The sequence below is a fragment of the Stegostoma tigrinum genome, chromosome 22 (assembly GCF_030684315.1).
Source record: "Stegostoma tigrinum isolate sSteTig4 chromosome 22, sSteTig4.hap1, whole genome shotgun sequence".
NCBI classification, from domain to species: domain Eukaryota; kingdom Metazoa; phylum Chordata; class Chondrichthyes; order Orectolobiformes; family Stegostomatidae; genus Stegostoma; species Stegostoma tigrinum.
In genome coordinates, this window is record NC_081375.1 from 17,202,601 (window position 1) to 17,217,371 (window position 14,771).

Consider the following 14,771-nt stretch of genomic DNA (forward strand, 5'->3'; position numbering starts at 1 on the left):
AACATGTCCACCATTTTACAGAAACTAGATGGCATCTTATTACATATGGATAATATCCTAATGCATGCTGAAACTCCACAGCTCCACAATAGATGATTACAACATTTAGAAGCAGCAGGCCTTACGTGAAATGACAAATGTGAATTTCTAGCAATTACATTAATTTTCTAGCTCACATCATCAGTTACCTTCCAATAACCATTCCAACATTCCTGCAGGCCTAATGATGCCAGCAGCTTTATAAATGATATAATAATATAAATATTGAGTGTTTCCAATGAAGAAACTTTAACTGGTCCTTAAGCAGGGAATGATTAACGCATGTTACAAGACTGATGGGCAGTTTCTTCTTTTTAAATAATGTTTAATAATGTAACATTGATTTACCTTAACACTAGACATTTCAGAGAAAGCTATTATGTTCTAGTAATAGGATTTACTTTAAGTCCTGAAGAGCTTTTTTTTGTATTGGTAATTTATAGAGCCTATGCATGTATAACCATGTTTCAGTTCATTTCTGATACAAACCTACCCATCATTGGCTTAAATATTGTGCATAAACTATAATTATTTACAAACTTTTTGTTGTTTACATTTGGGCAGAGCAGAATATGCTGCCTGTTTAAACTGACAGAGCCATTTCTTTCCTGCTATCGTTATGGCATGGATAAAGTGAGCATGTTTTACATTGTCTATTTTAATTCAGGGTAACATGGAGCAGTTTGGAACTGAGGATGTGCTCTTTTACATGATTTGCCCAGAAATGAGCCCATGTGATATCCTAAATCCATCCAGACATCAGCCCATTTGACCGTTTGATGTAAAGATAGAAAATCAAATCGAAACTTATTCAAAATATGATACAAGCTTTAACACTCAATGAATTACAACATTTAGAAGCAGCAGGCCTTACGTGAAATGATTCTTAGTAGTGTAGATGAGCAGTGAGATCTCAGTGTCCATGTACACAGATCCTTGAAAGTTGCCATCCAGGTTGACAGGACTATTAGGAAGGCATACAGTGTTTTAGCTTTGATTAATAGAGGGATCGAGTTCCAGAACCAAGAGGTTATGCTGCAGCTGTACAAAACTCTGGTGCGGCCGCACTTGGAGTATTGTGTGCAGTTCTGGTCACCGCATTATAAGAAGGATGTGGAAGCTTTGGAAAGGGTGCAGAGGAGATTTACTAGGATGTTGCCTGGTATGGAGGGAAGGTCTTACGAGGAAAGGCTGAGGGACTTGAGGCTGTTTTCATTAGAAAGAAGAAGGTTGAGAGGTGACTTAATTGAAACATATAAAATAATCAGAGGGTTAGATAGGGTGGATAGGGAGAGCCTTTTTCCTAGGATGGTGACGGCGAGCACGAGGGGGCATAGCTTTAAATTGAGGGGTGAAAGATATAGGACAGATGTCAGAGGTAGTTTCTTTACTCAGAGAGTAGTAAGGGAATGGAACGCTTTGCCTGCAACGGTAGTAGATTCGCCAACTTTAGATACATTTAAGTCATCATTGGACAAGCATATGGACGTACATAGAATAGTGTAGGTTAGATGGGCTTCAGATTGGTATGGCAAGTCGGCACCACATCGAGGGCCGAAGGGCCTGTACTGTGCTGTAATGTTCTATGTTCTATGTTCTAATAATTGATGGACAAAAGGCAGTTGTATTTTGAAGTGCAGAAATCAGTCAGACTTCAGAGGAAAATATCAAAAAAGACAACTGCTATGAGACAAGGCAGGAAAAAAACGGACTACTTTTGTGTTCATCAACAAGCAGAGGCCTAGACAGCATAGACTCTATATACGAGGTAAAAGGATTGTGGAGAGTTAAAAACCAAGGAGGTCCTCGAAAGAACATTTCCAATGGAAATCCATTAATTATGTCTAGAAGATTGACAAAAGGGGACTCTGTTTATAAGGACACTGAAGGATTCACCTTGATTGGGCAGGGAGAATGGATCCTCTCAAAGCTTGGGCTAGCTTGGGACATTAATAACTAAGACTATGTACCACATAATACCTTCCAGAAAGGGGATTGTTCCATGCTTGTGACAATATGATATCTGCTCTGATGTCTTTTGGTCAACTCCCTGATGTTATCATTCCAGAAAGCAATAACATAACCGTGTGGAAATTGCTAGAGAAACTCAGCAGCGCTGCCAGCACCTGTGGAGAGAAAGCAGAGTTAACATTTCAGGTCCAATGACCCACTTCAGAACAGATGATTCCAGACCTGCTGAGGTTCTCCAGCAATTTCTGTTTTTGTTTCAGATCTCCAGCATCCATAGTTCTTTGTTTACACTGTACTGAATGGACTTCCCTTGTAGTCAACAGCCCACAGACAGATTGAAATCATTAGTTTAAATGTTAAGCTCATTTGCAATCTTATGGACTGCAAGAAAATACGTAAAAAAAAATCAAGTGGTGGGGGCTATTGCGGTACAATACTAGTGCCTCAACATTTGTGTTAAAGTCCTACCTGCTCTAGAAGTGCGTGTTAACATCTGTGAACAGGGTGATTAGAAAATATCTATAATCCTGTGGTTGGTGTGTGGGAAAAATTGCAGTTGAGTTATTCCTTTTCTGTCACACTGTTTGCTTGTCAGGACAGGATTGAAGACTGCGGTCATGTGCAACATCAGCCTTCAGCAGTTCAGTCTGCCTTGGCTCCAGACATTCATGTCAGTTTTTGGTGCTGTTAGTTTTCCTAATGCTTTTTTTTCTCTTAACATTAATTTTTTAAAGTTCTTCCCATGATTTTTGTCCTTGATTGTATGTGTTATGTGCTTTCTGACAGGAAGAAAGATATTCCGCAAACCTGAAGGTCCCCACTACCACAGTGCGGTGGTCAATTTTCCCATTCTCTCCGCAGTAGCCATCCTTGTCCACACATACTGCATGATGTAGAGGTGCCGGTGTTGGACTGGGTGCACAAAGTCAGAAATCACACCACACAGGTTTATGCGAAATAACAATGTTTCAGAGTGCTGCCCCTTTGTCTGGTGAAGTGAGAAAACGATGCACATGGTGTCATTTGTATGATTTTTTTTGATCTGTCTGATTATAAATTCTGTGCCTGTGTGTCTTTTCCTCAGGCACAGAATTTATAATCACACAGATCAAAAAAGATCATACAAATGACCCATGTGTGTCTTCTCCTCAGTCCAACTGACAAAGGGGCTATGCTCCGAAAGCTTGTGATTTCAAGTAAACCTGACTTTAACCTGGTGTCATGTTACTTCTGACTGTACACACATACTTCAAACTTTTGTACCTATTTGGCTGGGACAAAGGCTGAGCTACCTCTAATGCCACCTTCTGGCTATCTGTATCTGCCTCAGTTAAAATCACACCCTCCAGCCCTGACCTGGTCAAAATTTGAAGGATCTAACCAAGGAGGTATCACTGTCTCCCAGAACAAACTCTCCAGGTAACTTTCTTTCTCCCTGGTGCATAACTGTATCCAAAGCTTGGACTGCAAGTCTTCAAATGTACTGCTACAAAAAGATTAACATCTCATAAAAAGGATATCGTATTTCACTGTAAAGAATCCCAGACTGACAGCTTCTTTTTTTGATTACAAATGTTACAAAGCAATTGTAAAGAAAAGACTTATTGATCCAATCTGCCTGTTCCACACAGACGTAATGCTTTAACTAACATCTATCCTGAGCAAGGTAATCTCTTGTTGTGGCAAAAAGGCATATTGTAAAATCAATTTAGGGGAATAAAAATCAGCATTAATTCTCTCAGACCCTTATAGGTCAAAACTAATCCAGGATATTGGGTAATAAAATGTGAGGCTGGATGAACACAGCAGGCCAAGCAGCATCTCAGGAGAACAAAAGCTGACGTTTCGGGCCTAGACCCTTCATCAGCTCCTGAGATGCTGCTTGGCCTGCTGTGTTCATCCAGCCTCACATTTTATTATCTTGGAATTCTCCAGCATCTGCAGTTCCCATTATCTCTCTCTCCAGGATATTGGTTCTGCTTTACATCAAATTCCATGTTTCTTGGCTGCCACTTTTTTATTTACATTTTTTGTAGTAACCAAATCAACACTGAAAATGAGAGCTAATCTGTAGCACAATTGAGGGATTGTGAGGTTGATGGGTAGATAAATCATCAGCGTAGGATGTGAGTGAAGATATTGGAGAGTGCAGTCACATGAAGAGGTTCTCTTTGTTCCTCTGTAATTAAGCATCTAACATTATGAACCATCTGGGGTTTGGATTGGATGCATAGTCATTCAGTGCCTATGCGTTACACTGGCCTGGCTAGTTGCCAAGCTGGTACGATAGTTGAGATGTTCTGCCTTGAAGTCTTTCCTAAAATTTGATGAAGGCATTTTGAGTAGAAAAATACATTTAATTCATTATTGAGTTTTGCTCAAGCAATGAACAGAAACAATGCATTTCGAGCAATTTGTCAGTCTGGCAAAAAAGAGACCCAATGAATCTGACGTTAGAAATCTGTATTTTTCATTGCTCATATGCAATGAAAAAAACCTGACAGTAATGACTGCTAAACTTGACTTCTTATTTATGAATGCTAATTTGAAACGTTCAATGCTATTGTTACCTACATTATAGTGGTTACTATATTTGTAAAGCACTTAGGTTTTGGGATGATTTGAGGAGGTGAAGGTGCCATATACATGCTTACTTTATACTTTATACTTGTAAAATTAGGAAATATAAATTATTTATCACTGAATTACAGTAATCACTTAAAGGACCTGAGCAATTAAATTAAGTTCTTCAGCATGACACCAATGGGATTCCTGACTTTTGTGCTTCCTGACATCATGGTGTGAAAATAACATAAACAAACTCCTCTGCTTTCTCATCCTTTTTAATCATACAGTATTTAAATTGTCAAGAGCAAAGAGTATCAGCGTTGTTGGAATAGTGGTGAATGCTCTGCGTTCAGCTAGGATTCCACACTTGTAATGAAAGGTGTATATATCCTGGAACATAAGATTTTAAAACAGAGCCAAATGGATGTTGGTAAATTGTGTGAAGATAATTTGTTTTTAGATTTGATATAAAATCAATTCGGAACAGTCACCGAAAAGGAACAAGCTTAAGAAATCAGGTGACTGCAGCCAAGTTCCAAGCAGAAATCGTGTAGTATTAATGAATGGCATGTTTGTACTGCTGAGTCAAAGAGCTGCATCCCAAAACCAGCCCAGTTCGTCCCCTCCCCCCACTGCACCACACAACCAACCCAGCTCTTCCCCTCCACCCACTGCATCCCAAAACCAGTCCAGCCTGTCTCTGTCTCCCTAACCTGTTCTTCCTCTCACCCATCCCTTCCTCCCACCCCAAGCTGCACCTCCATCTCCGACCTACTAACCTCATCCCACCTCCTTGACCTGTCTGTCTTCCCTGGACTGACCTATCCCCTCCCTACCTCCCCACCTATACTCTCCTCTCCACCTATCTTCTTTTCTCTCCATCTTCGGTCCGCCTCCCCCTCTCTCCCTATTTATTCCAGAACCCTCACCCCATCCCCCACTCTGATGAAGAGTCTAGGCCCGAAACATCAGCTTTTGTGCTCCTGAGATGCTGCTTGGCCTGCTGTGTTCATCCAGCCTCACATTTTATTATCTTGGATTCTCCAGCATCTGCAGTTCCCATTATCAGTGAAAAAGAATTGGTTTAGTTCTGATATCAGAACAGAAGACTTATGGTGTCAGTTCAGAAGAATCAAGAGTTCAGTTCAGAGTGGAGAATATACTTTCCTTTCCTCACCTTGGGGCAGCTCAGTGGCTCAGTGGTTAGCACTGCTGCCTCATAGCTCCAGGGACTTGGGTTTGATTCCATCATGGGTCACTGTCTGTGTTGAGCGTGCACATTCTCCCCATGGGTTTCCCCTGGTGCTCTGGTTTCCTTCCACAGTCCAAAGATGTGAAGGCTAAGTGGATTAGCTATGGGAAATGCAGGGATTGGGAATAGGTTTGAGTGGGATGGTCTTCAGAGGGTCAGTACAGGCTGAATGGCCTACTTCCACATTGCAGGGATCCTATGAAGAGTTATTTTTTCGGTTTGGATGAATCAGTTACCCACGCTGAAATGCTTCTGAGCAGTTTCTGAGCCAAGTGAGTTTGAAGTGAAATATTCAAGTTATTGTCAGTGAACTTGAAAATGGAAGGAGCAATGGTGTTCAGTTTGGGGAAAAGAAACTGGGGGATGCCAGTTAATAAAAACTCAATGTGCTGGGACAGGAGTGTCATTTCTCTGGTATTGAGTATCTGTTTAGGGATATTGTTTGGACACATCAAAACTTTGTTTTGCTGTTCATGCGAAGATTTTTCTAACTGCCTTATAACTTTGTTGGATTTTGTTCTCTCTTTTGTATGATAAGCATTCAATTCTGTTTTTTACAAAGAACACCTGCAGCCTTATGTGAATAGATTTCTGTTACTAACCAACTGCAAATGGTTGCAAAAAATCAAACATTTAATCTATCAAGCCAGCTTTCATTCTGGGTTCTGACCTTTCCGGTACTCCCATTAGCTAAGATTGTAACAACCTGACCACACCCTCCCCTCTATTGTCACTTTTAGCCGTTAGTCAATTGTGCGACCGAAAGTGTGTACGTATAACCTTCAGGTGAAGACAGATTGGGTTTAGCTCTAGTGCAGGAAAAATAAACAATGAGGGAAGATGCTTGCGTTTGGAATATCAGTTGCCCATATCTTCTTTGTAGTGACCTTGGCAGCCAATTCATTACCTCTCAGGTGTTCTCACAGTTCTAATGTTGGAAACATAGCAAGAGGTTGCACTCCACGAGGTCCCACAATGCAACTTAGATACATAACCAGACAATCTATTTTAAGTGTCAGTTGAAGGTAAACATTTGCCACAGCATGAGGCAAAACTAGAGTAGGCCATTTCACATCCTAAGCTTGTTCCTCCATCCAGGTAGATGAGGTAAACTGGTTGATATGGTGTATATGGGTTTCAGCAAGGCCTTCGATAAGGTTCCCCACAGTAGGCTATTGTACAAAATGCAGACGAATGGAATTATGGGAGATATAGCAGTTTGGATCGGAAATTGGCTTGCTGAAAGAAGACAGAGGGTGGTAGTTGATGGGAAATGTTCATCCTGGAGACCAGTTACTAGTGGTGTACCGCAAAGGTCGGTGTTGGGTCCACTGCTGTTTGTCTTTTTTATAAATGACCTGGATGAGGGCGTAGAAGGATGGGTTAGTAAATTTGCAGACGACACTAAGGTTGGTGGAGTTGTGGATAGTGACGAAGGATGCTGTAGGTTGCAGAGAGACATAGATAAGCTGCAGAGCTGGGCTGAGAGGTGGCAAATGGAGTTTAATGCAGACAAGTGTGAGGTGATGCACTTTGGTAGGAGTAACCAGAAGGCAAAGTACTGTGCTAATGGTAAGATTCTTAGAAGTGTAGATGAGCAGAGAAATCTCGGTGTCCATGTACACAGATCCTTGAAAGTTGCCACCCAGGTTGACAGGGCTGTTAGGAAGGCATACAGTGCTTTAGCTTTTATTAATAGAGGAATCGAGTTCCGGAACCAAGAGGTTATGGTGAAGCTGTACAAAACTCTGGTGCGGCCACACTTGGAGTCTTGTGTACAGTTCTGGTCACCGCATTATAAGAAGGATGTGGAAGCTTTGGAAAGGGTGCAGAGGAGATTTACTAGGATGTTGCCTGGTATGGAGGGAAGGTCTTACGAGGAAAGGCTGAGGGACTTGAGGCTGTTTTCATTAGAGCGAAGAAGGTTGAGAGGTGACTTAATTGAAACATATAAAATAATCGGAGGGTTAGATAGGGTGGATAGGGAGAGCCTTTTTCCTAGGATGGTGACGGCGAGCACGAGGGGGCATAGCTTTAAATTGAGGGGTGAAAGATATAGGACAGATGTCAGAGGTAGTTTCTTTACTCAGAGAGTAGTAAGGGAATGGAACGCTTTGCCTGCAACGGTAGTAGATTCGCTAACTTTAGGTACATTTAAGTCATCATTGGATAAGCATATGGACGTACATGGAATAGTGTAGGTTTAATGGGATTGAGATCGGTATGACAGGTCGGCACAACATCGAGGGCCGAAGGGCCCGTACTGTGCTGTAATGTTCTATGTTCTATGTTCAATAGGATCATGATTGATCTGTGACCTAATTTGATTTACTCATCTTTATCCAATAATCTTTTAGCTTACAGAACTTCATCTCAGATATAGAGTGAACAATTCACCCAATATTAATTACTATTTGTTTGCCAAGTGCTTGCTAATTTAATAATTGAAACTTCTAGCTCTGTTTGTTTAAGGCCCTGTCCCTTTGCTCTAGATTTTCAAACCAGAAGTATTTTCTCTGTAGAGACGGGAGAATTCCCCTACTTCTCTGTCAACATGAGAAGATTGATATAGCCTCATTAAATATACTGAACCATTAATGTTACTCAATAAACTCCCCCTGTAATACTCTGGGGCACTGGCTGAAACTATGCTCAAGGCTTGAACCAATAACCTTTTTACTCAGATGCAAAAATGTCATTGTTTGAGGTATCCCTCCTATCACACAGTTTTTTGCCAGATGAGTACAAGAAGAAAATTAGGAATGTTTATCCATTCAGTTTATATAAAAGATGTTAGGATGAAAAGATTATATTAATAAAGACCATTTTGAATATCCCACTATCAACAATGTGGCAGTTATCATTGATCAGAAATGAGGTTATATCAGCCTTCTCATGTTGACAGAGAAATAGAAGAATTCTCCCCGTCTCCAGAGAAGATGCTTCTGGTTTGAAAATCTAGAATAAAGAGACAGGGCCTTAAACAAACAGAGCTGCAATTTTCAATTATTAAATTGGGAAGCACTTGGCAAACAAATAATAGCCAATATTAGGTGAATTGTTCACTCTAGATCTGTCGCATCACAAAAACGCAATGGCTAAAAGAGCAGGTCAGAGGCTAGGAATACTGCAGTGGGTAACTCATCTCCTGACTCCCTAAAGCATGTGCCTCATACTGACATAAGTTAGGAGTGTGATGGAATACTCCCCACTTGGCTTTATAGGTGCAGCTCCAAAAACACTCAACAAGCTTGGTGCTATCCAAGACAAAGCAGCCTGCTTGATTAGTGCCACATCCACCCTCTCCCCAACGATGCTCAGTAGCAGCAATGTGTACACAGAAATTTATCAAAAATCCTTAGATAGCACCTTCCAAACTCACAACCACTTCCATCTAGAAGCACAAGGGCAACAGGTGGACTGCTGTGGTCCAAGAAGGGAGCTCATCGGCACCTTCTCAAAAGCAACTAAAGATGGGGCAATAAATGCAGGCCAGCTAGTGATGGCCACAACCCGTGAATGAATAAAAAAGCAACCTCATGATGTTATAAAATGCTGAAAATCTAGGCTGTCATTTTTGTATCCTCTGACCTCAATTACGGTATTGGCTTGGGTCAGGCACGTAGATGTGATCTTTAACTGTAAAAGTGTACAGTTTAACTGCTGAGGTACATCTTCCCCTACAAGCCCCTGGATCCTGACGTTGGATTCAACTGTGGATCAGAAGCTAATAGTTTGGGAAGGAGGCAGTTAGTTATGACATTCCCTGAATTGGACAATTAGTGGCTAGACAGCCGGCTTGGCATTTAATTAAGGATGGGTGTGTGAACTCTTGAAGCTGGAGGGCCAGTAAGTGTGTGGTAGTGAATTTCTATATAAATCACATGGTCATGAAATAAGTGTGCCTAAAATAAATGTGAAAATAATTGCTTCGTAGTACAGGACTGGTCATACACTGGAAACCAATTTAAAATGATCAATCAGGTACACAATATGAAGCATTTGCGAGTTGTAAGATACATATATAAATGCACTGAATTCTTTTTTATGGAGGCAAAAAGAATTTGTAGAAACTTTGCATCTTTTTTCAAGAAAGGGGTCACGGAGGCAGTCAATTTCTGCTGGATCCCATGGAAATACCTTGTCCAATCAGAATCTACCTGCCTGGTCTGAGAATTAAGATCGACAGTTAACAATTCTTGCTGCATCACCATGCCAATGATGGCCCAACCAACCAGCAACTTCTTCACACGTTGTATAAAATGACCTTCTTTTGTTCAAGCCTGTTTATCGTAACCTAATTCTGATGAGTGTAAGACGAAAAGCTTTGAATTCTTGTCTCCTTTTAGCAATTTTTAGATCCTGTTGAAATATATGCTTTCTGTACTGTGTACATTGCTATGATTTTAGATGTCATAGAACATAGAACATAGAAAAGTACAGCACGGTACAGGCCCTTCGGCCCACGATGTTATGCCGTGGAATAATCCTAATCCAAAAATAAAATAACCTAAACTAAATTCCCCTCAATTCACTGCTGTCCATGTGCATGTCGAGCAGTCACTTAAATGTCACTAATGACTCCGCTTCCACGACTACCACTGGTAAACTATTCCATGTGCTCACAACTCTCTGGGTGAAGAACCTCCCTCTGACATCTCCTCTATACCTTCCTCCTAACAACTTAAAACTATGACCCCTCATGGCAGTCAATCCTGCCTTGGGGAAAAGTCTCTGGCTATCGACTCTATCCATGCCTCATTACCTTGTACACCTCGATCAGGTCACCTCTCTTCCTCCTTCTCTCCAGAGAGAAAAGTCTGAGCTCAGTCAACCTCTCTTCGTATGTTCAACAATAAAAGATAGAATATTAGCCTTGTTAACTACTGTTCATCAAATGCGACTAATGACTCTTCTTAAACATCGGGACAATTATGAAATAACATTTGAAAACAGATTATGTTTCAGAGGCTCGCTTCCCTTGCTTAGGCAGTCAATTCTTTCATCTCGAAAGCTTGTTGCCTTAAAGGTGATGCTTCTCATCACAAACTGTGTTGCTATGAAGGCTGAAGCTGAAGTGAATCACATATCATTAAAAGTCTGATTCATAATTTTTAAATGCGATTCCTGGCATGCAGCATTGAAACATTTCCAGGTTTTGAATGTGGAACATAAGGTTTGTCTGTGGTTTGGAGGGCTGTTAATAACTATGCATGCATGATTAGGGGAAATAGCCCATTATGCTGTTGCTGGGGCATTTTTTAAGAGTATCATGTGAAATCTTGTGGGACCAATCCACATTTCTTTCTAACTTTCCCAGGCTATTTGATTGTTGCAAATTATGTTCTCTTCCTCTATCTCACTTTTCCCCGTTGTATTCTAACAGTCCTGTTTTTCTCTTCTTTTGTAATTTTGGCAGTTGTCTTCTGGTTTTCACACACATATACACACACGTGCAGACATAAGCGCACCTGTTATACCAGTCTTCCTGCCTCTTCTCTCTTCATTCTGCTCTTCAAGTTTCTTACTGTCCTCTCCAGCCCAGATTTTGCTTACCACCTGTCCCTCTTATCTCATCCTGTATAATTCAAAGGCATTGGATAGGTAATGACCTATTTTTGGGCACATATCCTCTTGTGCATCATTAGCTTGCCTCTTCCATTGGAAAGATTGAGTGGCAATAGGAGGACCATGAGGACTCTGGAATCTGCTTAGTTGCCCTGTTCCTCCTGGATATACCGTAACTCTTGGCTTTCATTTGCGCTTATCTGAGCATGCTTAGTTATGTTGGCTTTTCAGCCACCAATGATTCAATTTCAAAATTCTCATCTTTGTGTGTAAATTTCTCTCTGACCCCCCTTTGATATTGTGTTAACTTCATCCAATGGTCTTAATTGTTGTACAAATGCTGAGATCTGGAATATCCTCCCTATCTCTGTCTTCTTCTTCAAGACCCTTCTTAAAGCCTAACTGTTTATTCAAATTTTCCATTACCCTTCTGACTATTTCATTATTTGTTTTGGTATCTATTCTATGTTTTTACTTTGAAGCATTTGAGGACAATTTCACTTCAAAGTGACTTCATTTGATGTCGAGCACTCTTGGGACAGCTTGAGGTTGTGAAAAGTATTAAATGTAGGTTCAAAGTGACTTCATTTGATGTCGAGCACTCTTGGGACAGCTTGAGGTTGTGAAAAGTATTAAATGTAGGTTCTTTTTATGCACAAACCTGAGAACTGATGTAACAACATGAGGTGCACAACTCAGCGGAGGCTATTTTTCACTGTCAGAAGGCAAGGGCAACTTACCTAGTGCCCGACACATGGCCAGAAACCTCACAAAATCCTGTCACTGATACAAACTGTAGAGAAATACAGGATTAGGTTTTGAGTGACATATAGAAGATTAGAATCCCTAAAGTGTGGAAACAGGCCCTTCAGCCCAACAAGTCCACACTGACGCTCAGAGCATCCCAACCAGACACATCCCCCTATAACAGACCTAATCTACACATCCTTGAACACTACAGGCAATTTAGCATGGCCAATCCACCCAACCTACACATCTTTGGACTGCGGGAGGAAATCGGAGCACCCAGAAGGAACCCACGCAGACACAGGGAGAATGTACAAATTCCACACAGACAGTCACCTGAATTGAACCTGGATCTCTGGCGCTGTGAGGCAGAAGTGCTCACCCCTGAGTCACTGTACCATGTCAGATGAAATGATGGAAGGACTAAGGAAGTGGTTATCAGGCTAACAAATGAATATAAACATGGGCTTCGAGGGCTTGTCAATGGCAACAGCAGTATCACTGCCAGACCTACTGAAGGGTAGGAATATAAAATTAAGGCAGGTGAATAGAGTTGAAATAGTAAAGATTTATGATCTAATTGAATGCTTGAGGGGCTGAATGGCCCACTGCTACTCCTACATTCCTATGAGGATAACGGCTTTTTAAAGAACCAGAAATGAAATTTGATATGAGCGCATTAATACTTGCATAATCACGGTGTTCTCAGTGATTTCCCAGTTGTGGTTTTTAAGAGGGATCTGGTTTGTTTATAGTTGCTGTGCACTGAACATCATGGTTTGATCATATTTCTTAGTGATGGAATATTTATTCCATGCTCTCGTTGGGGTCCAAGTTCATTATCTCAATTAACAATCATGTCATTGCTTTAAAATTCCAGTTTTGAACTTATCAAAGCTGTGAACAGAGATCTCAAAAGATATTTTGCCTCTATTTTTGTGGTCATCCTTTTAATGCCCCTTAACTTACCCACACGGTAGAAAGCATCCCATAAGGTGCTGCATTTAAAATTTGCAAGGATTTTTAAGGAATTTGAATCATATAACTTTGATACACTTTTTTCCAAGGTTAGGGATTGTGTAAAGTTTAACGGTTACCTTTCTAGAGAAAAGGTGTTGGAGCTAATTTTCCTTTGCTTTATGTAGATGCAAAAGAAGAGGAGGTAGATATTGCTATCTGGGCAGCTGCCTTTTTGTACTGTTTTGAGATTTCCTGGGGATTTCTCAGATGAGGAGCATTTAATGTCCATTCTGAGATATCATGGAAATGGTGCTGATTAGGCACTTTTTGAACCATTGTTGTCTGTGTGCATAAAATACATTTACAGGTTCCACCAGGCAAGAGGTTTCAGGGTCTAGTAGGTCCCTGAGATATGCCGGGCAAGGACATCAATGAGAATGAGTGGAAGGCCAGCCGAGGCTCCCGGCTGACTGAGTGGGTACAGTTTCAGAGGACGTCTCTGAACTGGGGCTACATTGACTTTGCAAATTGCCCAGCTTGGAGTGGGCATTCGGAGAATGACGAGCAACCACTTGAACAAGAGTGAACAACAGGAACAGTTGTTGCTAGAAGGAAGATACAGCTTGTCAAGCGGCTATTTTTGGACATGGAAAGGTGAAGGCCTCTGCAAAGTCTCCAGTGGACCCAAACTATTGCCTTGAAGCATCAAATACAAATGGCTTCAAGTCAAGAGATAATGGGAACTGCAGATGCTGGAGAATTCCAAGATAATAAAATGTGAGGCTGGATGAACACAGCAGGCCAAGCAGCATCTCAGGAGCACAAAAGCTGACGTTTCGGGCCTAGACCCTTCAAGTCAAATCGGGTACTCCCACCTGATCCATATGCTGTCAAAGCAGAGGGGAATGAGGGCATCATTTTTAAAGTAACTCATTACCATCACTAAAACTTTCACTGTTATAAGAAAAAAGCCTTTTTTTGACCTGGATGCAGATTTCCTTCTACTTAATGTGGATTAAATTAGAATGGGTAAAAACATAAGTTCCATGCTTTGAATTTATGCTAAGCAATATTAATAAGGAACATGGTAACATCTTAGTGCAAATTTATTCAACTAAGGTAAATCCTTTTAAATATATACAGGTTTATGTTCTTGTTAAAACAGTGAGCAAAAGAATATAATACAAATATGATTGTGACTAAAATGGTCCAGTAAGCATTCAACACACAGTGTGAAAAGCAACTTTAATAAGCTCAGTCAAGACCTTTGGAATTGGTAGAGGAAAATTTGTCATGAGGTCTGGTACAGCTGTTACACACATAATTAATGTCTCAACTGAAGATATGTGGCATGATGTGAACTTTTACCGCTGCTTTTTCTTGCTTTAGTGGAAAATGTAGGTAGTCATTAAGCAAAGTATCAAGCATTGCTGTTGCATTTCTGAATGGAAAATACATTATTGCCAATGCCAATAGCACCCAGCCATTAAGAAGTGGAAAATCTAATTTGACGTGACTTGGGGTGTACAGCACATTGGGTCTCTAAATCAATCCAGTTACACATTGTCCTGGTGCATGATTCTCAGGCCAAAATAACTCATGCCTGGTCTGGGGTACTAACAGTAAAAGGAGGAATGCTTGTGATCTGATACAGCAATATTGTGAG